This window comes from Crocuta crocuta, unplaced genomic scaffold, assembly GCF_008692635.1.
Source record: "Crocuta crocuta isolate KB4526 unplaced genomic scaffold, BGI_CrCroc_1.0 scaffold56, whole genome shotgun sequence".
In the NCBI taxonomy this organism is placed as follows: Eukaryota; Metazoa; Chordata; class Mammalia; order Carnivora; family Hyaenidae; genus Crocuta; species Crocuta crocuta.
In genome coordinates this window covers 3,944,644-3,956,678 of record NW_027531334.1, presented here as the reverse complement: position 1 = coordinate 3,956,678, position 12,035 = coordinate 3,944,644, and the positions used below count along the sequence as shown (strand labels likewise).

At 42.8% G+C, this 12,035-nt stretch overlaps 1 protein-coding gene across 10 annotated transcripts in view; it reads left to right on the top strand.

Moving 5' to 3' along the window:
- Nucleotides 1-12,035, top strand: part of PHLDB2 (pleckstrin homology like domain family B member 2) — a 223,128-nt gene that overhangs the window by 104,407 nt on the left and 106,686 nt on the right. Inside the window, exon 1 of one of the 10 annotated variants that reach the window (XM_077771901.1) lies at nt 9,486-9,511. The exons of the other annotated variants lie outside the window; for them this stretch is intronic. The gene's annotated coding sequence lies outside the window, so the exon portion shown is untranslated. Of the gene's footprint in view, nt 1-9,485; nt 9,512-12,035 lie in introns of those variants that run through there. 10 annotated transcript variants of the gene reach the window in all.

The window sequence follows — 12,035 nt, the reverse complement described above, 5'->3', positions numbered from 1 at the left end:
TGACACATGTGAAAAATCACAAGTAGTGTATTATGATAGAAACTGCCGCTCTTTGCAGGGAGAAGAGGGAGGAAATGTTAAGCTTATAGGTGGGAAAATGACCTGAACTAACCAAATGGCTTATTTTTTGTTTATTTGTTTAATGCTAAACTAAAGATTCTGGGTTTATTTTACCCTAAAGACTTGATGGAGTCACTGAAGAATTCTTAAGCATTAAAGTGATGAGATTAGATTTTCAGTATTCAAGACCAATTCAGATAGTTATTCAACAAATATTTTATTTTTTTCTTTTTTAAAAATATGTATATTTTTGAGAGGGAGCACAAGTGGGGGATAAAAGATAGAGACAGGAAGATAAAGGATCCGAAGCGGGCTGACAGCAGCAAGGCCGATGTGGCGCTCGAACTCACAAACTGAAACCACAGATCATGACCTGAGCTGAAGTCGGGTGCTCAACTGACTGAGCCCCCGCTGCCCCTCAACAAATATTTGATAGTGTTGATCATGCCTCAAGTACTGTGGGAAACACTGGGCATATGACGGTGACACACACAGAGGGGTCCCTAGCCTCAAAGCTTAGATTTTTGGGGGGAGATGAGAAAAGGAAAGGAAAATTAAATAATTCTGAATTTTAATTAGTGCCATTGAGGCCAGAGGCTTGGTTTAGAAGCTTACAGTTCCAATGTCTGTCTACTCCTGTTCCAATGGACCATCACATTCCTGCCCATAAGTGCCAACTTCATATGTAGAGTAATCACTCAGCAATTGGCATTTAACCCCATCCCCTCTCCCACTCAAACACACAACATATTAGATTTGATACTTCCTGACTCTCTCTCCAAAATGCAGATCTTAGCTTTCCCTTTAGATTCTTCCATCTTCCATTGCCTTGGGTGAGCCTTGCCAACCACACATCCGCTGCCTCTCTAGCTCCAAGTCCAATGAAACTATATCTCCCCTGGGTCCTGGGCTTGCTTCCTGGGAGTGAAGCTAAGAATACCAGGTGACCAATGAAGGCAAAAAGGATGGAGAAAAGGGTACTATTTAAGACATTTAAGAGGTAAAAATGACATGCTTTGGCAATGGATTGGTAATAGGGGTTGGTGAACGTGAGAGACTGAAGAAATTTTCCTAACTGGGGGGCTTGGATGGCTGAAATAAGAGGGTGACTTTTATTTAATTATAGACTAACGAAGAAGGAGAGTTGGGGGCTGTACACGGGATAAGGATAATGTGGGCATGCTGGGTCTGCTGTGCCCAAGGGACTCCCTGTACAGTATGTGATCACCCCTGTGCACCCCTCAACCCTCCTCTCACTTATCCTAAGGACTGTGACTGTTAGAATGGAAACAAGGAGTTGGTATTTCCAACAGGAGCAAAGCATTCAACTACTTACAAAATCTTAGAGAATTTAACATGAAATGTTAATAGTCCACGAGAGATGAAACGTCCTTTTGAGAACTAATTATCAGCGAGTTGTTTATTAGCGGTAATGTTGCTCTCCATCCATATGGCTCCTTCAAAATTGACTGTGTAAGGAATTTTCCACCTGGATAGTCGCTTTGATGAACTTCAGGAGCCAGATGGGTTGAGAGACAAAACTAGCTTGTGTAATAGAAAAACAATAAACCACATTAGGGCTTGTCTTAATTACATTGCCTATTGATGTTAACAGATGAGAGGAATCGAGAGCGCTTAGGTGATTTCTCCCCACCCGCACTCCTGCTGTTGGGGATCCTCAGACTTTATCTGGGTGTTTGTTGAAGAGGAGACAGAGGGATAGGGGGAGAAAAATGCCCCCTCTAAATGTATCCATATTTGCCTTCTTGGCTCACAAATTCATTTTAATGTGTGTAACTTTTTCTTGTATTTTGTTGGATTGACAAGCCTTTTATAGAGCTAACTTTAATATTAATATTAAAGGTATAATACATTCATCCACCCTTGTTTATGTTTTGGAGACTCCTAGGTCAATGTTAGAAATACAATCCCAACACTTCAGGAATCAGCCTCTTGAAATGAACAATAAGAGAAGGACCTTTTTAAATAGAGTTTCTTTTTGTTCCTGTTTGAGAAACAGTACATGAATTTCAATCATCTTCTTTAGGCATAATCTTAACTCATAAAAACTTGGTTCTTGACAATAGCCAGAAATTCCAATGAGTCTAAAAGAACTGTGTTAGTCATAACCATCACCGTCTGTATCTCAGAAATAAATGCTTCAAACAACCATTTATAACTTACTGAATGCTGATGCTAAATCTCTAATCAGAGCTGGGTTCTATACATAAGTTTTTTTGTTAGCTCTCTTAACAACTCCCCTGAGAGAGACGTTGCAATTACCCCCATAATGTGAAACATTATAAAAAGGTCAAGTAGGTAGCCCCAAGTCCCTGCTGATACAACCGGTTCATTGGAATATTAAAACATTGAATTTCCAGTCCAGCACTTGGCCCAACAGCCAAGTAAGTACCTGTTTCATACTTATTCTATGAGAATCATAAGATCTGTAACATGGGATTGTCATAACATAGAAAACAGAATGGCAGTTAGAAGTGGGCAGAGGTGAAGATTCAGTGTTTTAACTGGGCCTTTAATGAATAGTCAACTGAGCAGCCTTGACTTGGATGGACAGCTTTATTTCACATATTAGGAAGCAGAATCCTATTGCTTTATTGAGTTTTTAAACCCTGTAGCTGGATGGAGCTCACCTCTCTCTTTCATCCTAGCCCCATATAATCAGTTTCCACTTCCTACACAGCCTCTGGCTCTTCCTGTATTTGTCCAGTGAGGAGGAGCCAGTGCAAGTTTAGAACAAGGAAATGACTTAATTAAAATGGCATTCGACATGAAATCTAAAATTCAAAGCTCTGTTCCTCCTCTCGCCCCAAATCTGGCCCCAACTCCCTCGTCTTATCTCTCATGCCTCCGTCTATGTCCCATGGGCTCAGACAGCCTGTGTTACTCACCATTTCCCTAATCAGCCTTGACTTTACTGTCTCCTTGTTCTGTTAATGCTCTCTCTTCTACCTAGAAGGTTCCTTTTTTCCATAAGAAGGTCACCTATGAGTATCCTTCTTGATAGATTCATTGGGCAGAGATATCCCCTTCTGTGTTACTTTTTTACAGTGTGTTTTATAGCACATCACTGCATTCCAGTTATATGCTAGGCAGTAAACTCCTTATATAGAGACACATAACAAATGTCTTACCTTGTCTCTGTCTTCCACTCCTCTGGGCACGTTGTGTGGGACAGAGTAGATGCTTAGTAAATTTGTCTTTGTGTTTAGCATTCCTCATGTCCTGAATCCTGGCTCCTGCACTGAGTTGTCAGAAGTCTCTAGAGCAGTGAGGTCTGTATATATCTGACACATCAATTCAAACACTTATCCTTGTCCAATGTGGCTCCAGAGAATTATATTATAGGATAGCATAGCATAGCATGAGGGAATTTGAAATCAAGGAATGGAATAACTGGAGAGTGATGAAATCAGATGAAAGGAAAAATGAAGAGGAGCGACAGAGAAGCTGAGTTTCCTGTGGTATTGAGGAGTGGTGCTCACAGAGTATTGCTGTTTTCTATGATGGGCAGATAAGCTATAAAGAAAACTCCTTGTTTTAAGACTGCCATGCTGGAAAAGCAAATCATTTCAGGTTCTTCAAGTGATTAGAAAAATGGTCCTGATAAACACTGCCAGGATACGTTGATCTAAAGTTTACACACACACACACCAGCATCCTTTTCCTGCCTGATTCAAATATAAACTCACAGAAAAGGTTGGGAGCAGGGCTGAAAGAACATTTGATGCAGAAATTAATCAGATGTTCCAAATGTATTTAGATTATTCTCATAATTAGGGTAATAATTTTAATAGTTTGAACATAAAGCTGTACATGGGGAAAGATTTTCACTTTAACTTTGGTTAATTTTATGGTGTTAATTTGAAGAGTTAATGTATTTTGTATATTTCATATGTTTAAATATATATTTGAGAACACAGAATAAAATCCAAAAGTCCAATAAGGATACTGAAATAAAAAATACACTTAAGATGTTAAAAAAAAAGTGGTAGGAAGCAAAATCTTTATTTCCATAGTACAATCATTTAATGACTTTGAGCTTCCTGGAAACCAGGATACAAAGGGAAACATGGGTTTACATAGTTATCCTTAACAACAATTGCAAATCCACTGTGAAAGTAGATGAAATACCGTTTCCAAGAAGTGAAGGAACATCGATTTTTTTAAGAAAGAGAAACTTTATCTTAGTGCTAAATTCTAAAATGAGTTTATGATGTGGAACTCAACATAGGATAACACAAAAAAAATGGCTGATGTCATTGACAACAGTTCCACCACAGAAGACAAGTGTGGTTGGAAACGACTCTTTTGGTGAGGACTTTAAAGACGCCAGGCACGAAAGAAAAGAACTGCATGATCTCACTTATATATGGGATCTAAGAGTCGATTACATAGAAGCAGAGAGCAGAAAGGTGATAACCTTTGGCAGGGAGATGGGGAAAATGGGTGGAAAAAGTGGAGAGATGCTGGTCGAATAGTATAGAGTTGGAGTGAAAAGTATAAATAAGTCTAGAGATCGAATGTGCAACATGATGACTATAGTTAACAATGTTGTATCGAATATTGGAAAATTGGTAAGAGGGTAGATTTCAGGTGTCCTTACCACCCATACAAATAAGGTAACTATGTGAGAAGATAATGTTTGTTAGTTTGACTTAGTAATCCTTTTACTATCTGTATGTATATCCATGAAATCATCATGTCGTATACTTTAAGTATATACCATTTTTATTTTTTTAAAAAAAAGAAAAAAAACTACACTTTCATGTGTTCCCTGTGTGGTACCTATCTCCTGTGGAAAGGATGGAGCCTTATCATACTCATTGATTCAAATATGAGTCAGGTGTTATTAGTCTCACTTTTCAGTAAAGAAGCTTGTTTCTCAATGAAAGTAAATAACACATTCAAATGGGGCTGAGTCAGGGTTTAAATTGAGGTCTGTCTGACTCCATGGTCAGTGATATTTCGACTGCACTCTGCAAAAAACTTCTTGATTCTTTATTTAGGGTTGGGGCGCCTGGGTGGCTCAGGCGGTTAAGTGTCTGACTTCAGCTCAGGTCACGATCTCACAGTTTGTGGGTTTGAGCCCCATGTCGTGCTCTGTGTTGACAGCTCAGAGCCTGGAGCCTGCATTGGATTCTATCTCCTCTCTCTGTCCATGCCCACCCCCCATGCTCCGTCTCTCTCGCTCTCTCAAAAATAAAAAGAAATGTAAAATATTTAAAAACGCACATAACTTCTTGATTCCTTATATAGGGTTATTATTAAAGAGAAGACCAGTACAAGTAGTTGTTTCACAGGTTGGACTGGAGTGGAGAATGGCCCACGTTAATAGCTATAAAGATGTGTTAGGCTATCACTGCAGAGAGAAGAAGAGATGTACAGATTCAGGACATGAGTTAATCAAGTCCAACTGGTGTTTGCTGATGTGAGGGTACAATAGCAAAATTAACTCCAAATGGAATAAGTCATAAGTAATTTACAATATCTCTTTGCACAACATTTCTCCTTTCCCTACTTCAGGAGAGGATACAGCAAAGTAAAATCAGGTATTACAGTCACTCTAGATCCTAGAGAAAGAGACAGGGAAGGAAGTTCTGTTGTGTTGTTTATGACACCAAACCCTAGTGGACAATAGGGAATGGCAGAGAGAGTGAGGTGTGGTTCTGGTCTGTGATTACATAGGGAACTTTGTTGTAAAGAACCCAGGAAATGGAAAAAGTAGAAGAAAAGACCTCGTTTTTTTTCTTTCTATTTTTAAAAGTGTCATCATAACTAAAATAAATTCTGATATTAAGAATTATTACTTAATAGCTGGTGTTAACATTTTGAGTGTCTTCTCCTCATTTTAAGATGCTTGGGGTCTTCATTTAACATTTAGTTTAAGCTTTGCACCTTTCGGGGGGCTGCTTCATCTCCAGGCCCCTGTGGGATAATGAAAGCTACTGAAAACCACACTAACACAAGCTGGAGAGAGAAGTACTGCTGACTGTAGTCCCTTTAAAAAAGTCACATTGAATAAATACTCTTTAAGCCCCTCCCATGTCTGTGTTTTGGAGTATCATTGACACAAATATGAATGAAGGATCCCTGTAGCCTTGAAGGAGCTTGGCTATAGTAGAAGACAGTGATGTCAACAAATAAAACAAGGCAGTGAAAGGAGGCCAATGAGGATCATTGTTTGCCTTGTGATTTACAAATTAATCTTTATACAGAAACTTTCCCCTGATATCTCATTCCTACTTAAAGAGAGGTAGAACAGAGTATTTAAGAGCATAATCTGGAACCATCCGGACTGTGTTAAAATTCTGATTCTACTGACTTATTAACTGAGTCACCATTAACTCCTCTGTGCCTCATTTTTGTTGTTGTTATAAAATGGGAGTAATAGTATTTACCCTGGAGAGTTGTTAAAGGATTAAACTCACTAATACTCTCATATATTTGGAAGAGTGCTTGGTATATACAGTAATTGTTGCTCTGAATGAATGTTAGCTATCTTCTCTCAGATGTGAATGTTGTCAACTTGATTATGATCATTCTAGGTGTGCTGTGTGGGTAGATATACTCCTCCGACCCTTTGGGGGAGCACAAGCACCTCTAAAATTTCTCTCTGGTCAAGTGGCAGTATTCTGGACAAGGAAATGTTTGCAACTACGTGCTCTGGATCAAAGCTATCATTCGTACTACATGCCAGCCATCATTTTAGGAGCATTGAGGATATATCACTAGATATAGTCAACAAAATATCCAACAAAACCAACAAAAATCCTGCCTGCCCAGAACTCATTCTAGAGAGGAGAGGTGGACAACTAACATAATTTTTAAAGCACATTTTATAATATTATAGATGGTAAAAATTCTGTCAACAAAATCCTAAAGAAAGCTTACTGGTATGAAGAATGCATTTTTAATTTTAAATAGAGTAGTCAGGGTAGGCCTGAGGAACACAGTGACATTTGATCAGGGTCTTGAAGGAAGTGAAGGAGGAAGACACTTGGGGGAGAGGACAATTCCATGCAGAGGGGCCGGCTAGCATCAGGCCCTGGGTGGAAGTGTACCTGTCCAGGGATCTAGTCCAGGAATACTGAGACCACTGTGGCAGGAGCTAAGTGAAGGGAGAGAAGTAGGAGTCGAGGTTAGAGAACGGCAGGTCATGTACTATCCTTCTGGGCTATTCTATGGACTTTGGCTTTTGTTCTGATTGAGATGGGGAGGACGGCAGGGTTTTGAGCAGAAGAGGGATATAAGCTGGTTGTTTAAAGGGAATGCTCTGGGGGCGCCTGGGTGGCTCAGTCGGTTAAGTGTCCAACTTCAGCTCTGGTCATGATCTCACAGTTCGTGGGTTCGAGCCCCCTGTCGGGCTCTGTGCTGACAGCCAGCTTAGAGCCTGGAGCCTGTTTCAGATTCTGTGTCTCCCTCTCTGGCCCTCCCCTGTTCACACTGTCTTTCTCTCTCAGAAATAAATAAAAACATTAAAAAAAATTTTTTTAATAAATAAAGGGACTGCTCTGGCTGCTGTCTGGAGAAGAGCCCACAGTGGGGCAAAAGTAGAAACAGGGCTAGGGCAATCAAAGTGAAGACGTGATGGTAGATCAGACCTGGGTTTTAAGAACAGTGGAGGTGGTAAGTAGTTGCATTTTTTGACTTCTTCTGAAGTAGAGCTAAAAGGATTTCCTGATGGATTGGATTTGAAATGCGAGAGAAATCGAAAATCAAGGATGACCCCAAGGTCTTAGGGCTGATATGAGTCAGACTTGAGTTGGGACAGGGTGGTTGGGGGATGGAGGGAAGACTCTCAGGATCTCAGCGTTGGAAATATTAAATGGGAGCAGCCCTATAGGTATCCAAGTGAGCAATTGCCTGAAGTCTGCAGTTCAGGGGAGATGGCCAGGCTGGAGGTAAGATTTGGGAGCTGTTACCACGTAGGTGGTATTTAGAGCCATGAAACAGGATGAGATCACCACGGTAGAGAGCGTGGATAGACGAGATCCGAAGTCTGAACCCTGGGCACTCCACAGCTCAGAGGCTGGGAGAAGAGAAGGGACCAGCAGAGGTTAGGAATAAAGCCATGGGAATACGGTGTTGTGGAAGTCAAAATCGTTTCCAGGAGGACAAAGTGATCAACTATTAATTGCTGCTATTGTCCAAGTGAGGTAAAGACTGAAACACCTTTGATTTAGGAGTTTGATCTCGGTAAGAAGAATTTGAGGGACATGGTCCAAGCAAAAGCCTGACTGGAGTAAATGGAAGGACAGAACATGGAGTCAGCTTTTGTTAACAATTCTTTGTTTTGTTTTTAAAGCGGATTTGTTTGAGAGAGTGCAAGCAGCAGAAGGGGAAAGAGAGGAAGAGAGAATCCCAAGCAGACTGTCAGTGCAGAGCCTGACGTGGGGCTTGAACGCATGAACCATGAGATCATGGCCTGAGTGGAAGTCAAAGCCTGGGCCATTGAGCCACCCAGGTTCCCCGTGTTAAATTTTTTTAAAGGCATTTTGCTACAGCTGAGCAGGAGAGGGGACAGGTGGCTGGTGGGGAAGTGGATTCAGGAGAGTTTTTTTGTTTTTAAGATGAGGGAAGTAGCATGATTTTATGTTGATGGAGATGATCCAATAAAGGGAGAATATTAATGAGGTGGGAATAGAGAGAAATGCAGGAGTACTTAACCTCTGGATTGGCCTCTGTAGGTTTCTGTGGGGCAAAGAGCCAGGACAGGGTAGGGGTGGGGTGGTTCTCTAAAGCACCAAGCAGTTCATAGCTGAGCCTCTCCTTGAAATTAGAAATTATTGCACAAACGAAAAGTGCATTCAATAAGCCATTTGTTGAGTGACTACTAAGGCCACTCACGGTGTCAGGTACTTTGCCTGCATGATCCAAAAGCTTATAACCGACTTCCAACATCAGTTTCATTATTACTACGCTGTAGACGAAGAAATTGTTACTGGGAGCTGCAACAATGTCCCCCAAGGCATACGGAGCAGAAGTTAAATAGTCTGCATTTCACGGCGCCCTTCTTCCTCGCCGCTGCGGCTTCCTTGAGGGCCGACGGCCTTCACCTTTGCAACCCCAGAGAACGGCTCCGAACGGTCCATTGTTGCGGTGTCTTCGTTCGAGGCACTGGATGGAGGGCATTCCCACCAGCATTGTTCTCAATGGTCGCAGCAACTGAGAAAACAAAAAAATATGTTGGAAAATAGAGAAACTTTCAGAAGAAATTACCGAAAGGAAATCCGAATCCGTTCCAAATCATCGGCCCTTAGCTGAGGCCATTTCCCAAGGAGCTCGCAAAGCTGCTTTTCTGACGCATCGGGTCCCTGCCCGCGGGCGAACGGTCGGGAGCAGGTGAGGTGTGGTCACCTGGAGTTTCCCAGTAGAAACTTCACGTCGGGTGAGGAAATCATCANACTGCGGCCGGAGGGAAGATGAGACGGTGAGTGGGAGCCGGGGGCGCCGAGTTGCTTTGCTTCTTTTGCAGACTGTAGGGACAAAAGCCCGGGCTGGGGTTAGCGGGACCCTGGCCGCGCAGCTTTGGGGGCCCTGGACCCCGGGGGAATGGCTGGACCCTGCAGGAGAGTGTCGGGCCTGGGGGAGACTCTCCCAGAACGGGCGGGATTTGGGGGGACCGGAGGCAACTTTTGCCCAGAACTCTGGAATGACGAAGGGGAGAGGGGTGGGGGTCTTCGGTGGAGAGTCGCGATGGGCGGAGGAAAGAGAAGGTCTGCTGCTGCAAGATGGTGTGGGGCGCGGGATTCAGAGAAGACCCCCCCCCTTCACCTCCTCCAAATATCTGGCTAGCTGCAATTCCGATTCCACTGTTTCAAAAGTGGGGCTCGCGAGGTTTTGAACCGCGCAGAACCTCAGAATCCGATTTGGTTTTCGATCCCCAAAAGTGTGTGGTCTGGCGGTCCCCGCAGCCCCAGAGGCAGCGGCTGGAAGCGTTGGGGAACGCTCTGCACCTCTGTTTCTCCCGCGTCCGGAGGGCGGAGGCGCGGCTGAAATGTTTGCTGGTGCCTTCAATAACTTAGCTCCAGCGGTCGTCGCTTACTAAAGTGCCCGGGAGTCGGCTCACTCCCGCTACCGCCAAGAAATTAAAAGGCTGACAGGCTGTCCCTTTCGGAGGTGAGGTGTCCCGTTTGAAAGAGCTGCGGAAGTCGTACCTGCTCCCAGAGCCTGCCCATCTGCCTTTCTTATGTAAAAGAGGGACCTGTGCTCGAAGCCTTTTAAATCGGTAGACTTTGCCTGGGGCTGGACATAACTCTCGGCAGGCCCTGCCCTCATCCCTGGAAGTCTTCCTCGTGCGGCTCTGGAGTAGCTCTCAGGAGTTCTAGAATGCACAACTAGGCACTGCCAAACGCGGCTAGGAGTGGAACTAGAAGAAGCATATGGATGTGGATTCCTTTTAGTAGACGGGTTTGCCAGCCATACTCCCCTTCATTCTATATTAAGTGGCGGATACTTCTTTGCAAGTATTGGAGTGTAGCTTTAAGCTGCCTCGTTTGGTTTCATTTGGGTGCTTGACATACGTCCCTGAGATTCTGACATTGTCTGAATTCAGCTGGGAGCGATCGAAATGAAGTTCTGCTTCAGAGGGTTAAACTTTTGCCCTGAGAGCACTTGGATTCTTGCTTGCTGGTAGGATAGCAACCGAGTAGTTGGATTTGGGATGAATAAACCTTTAGAGTTGCCCACTATTTTAACAGAATGGCGATATCCCTGGTACCATTGCCGTCAATTATGTAAATATTTGTTTGACTAAAGAGCGGAGTTCTTTGAAAAGTAACAGTTATGTCTATTCAAGATTCCCTTTTCATATCCTGGACTTAGTTCTTTAAAAGTGTCTTTTTTTTTCACCTTACATTTTTTAATGTGGAAATGTAAGCATTATACGTACTTAAGAAACTCAGTAAAGTTCTCAAAACCTTTCTAACTGGCATTTCCTTTACAACCAAGGAGAGTTGAGTTTTTGCTCTGTAGCCTTCACCTCCTGAGACCCAGAGGTTTGCAAATCTCAGCCTTTCTCACCAATGGGAAAATGAGATGTTTGGTTAAGAGTAGTAATCATTTCAGTTTCCAGGCTTCAGTGTGTTTCATGCAGGGGGCAGCTGCTGTTCCTTTGGGCTGGGGACTGTAGGGGGTGTCTCTTGGATGCCTGTTTGAAGTGGTGGAGGAAAAAGATACTTGGGGAATTGAGCTACGAGTTTGCCAAGCCGTATCTTAAAGAATCTAGACCAAAGGCAGAACTCATTAGCATCCTTTTCAGAAACATTTTTTAGTTACTGGCTTTGCACCAGAGAAGAAGGAGACAGCCAAAGTGATTACACCAACCACTGGATTTCCTTATTCTCTTCAAAGCCCTATTGTGAAGTCTCTGAGCAAGGATTGATTCTGGAGTGTTCTAGGGAAGTTACTGTAAAAAACGTGATTCCTTTTGGATACTTTTAAAGAGCAGCTGAGGTAATGACTTTGTGTGCTAATTCTCAGCCCTTAGCAGGGAGGCGGGCTATGAATGATTTGTAAAGGCTGTGCTTTGTACTTCTTGCAAGTGGAATACATGTGCTTTATAAATCTGACTGTTAGGTCTAGGTGTACTTTACTTATTAACAGTGTAAATGTCGCCCATTTGAAACAAAGAAACAAACCAATTCTAAGTGATGTGCATTATTTTAAAGCCATTATATCCATTATAGCAGTGGTTCTCAATTGGGAGTGGAGGTAGATTTTGCTCCCCAAGGGATATTGGCTAATGTCTGGAGACATTTTTGGTTATCCATTTGGAGGTAGAGAACAGCCCCCTCTCTCCCCCCCGCCCCCCGCCAACTGGGCTGACATCTATAGTGGGTAGAGGCCTCAAGCTGCTGCGTAGTAATGTCCTACAATGCACAGAACACAAAGAATTCTCTAGCCCCCAAAATCTAGAATATTGCTCCAGAATAATACACTAAAATACTAAAGCA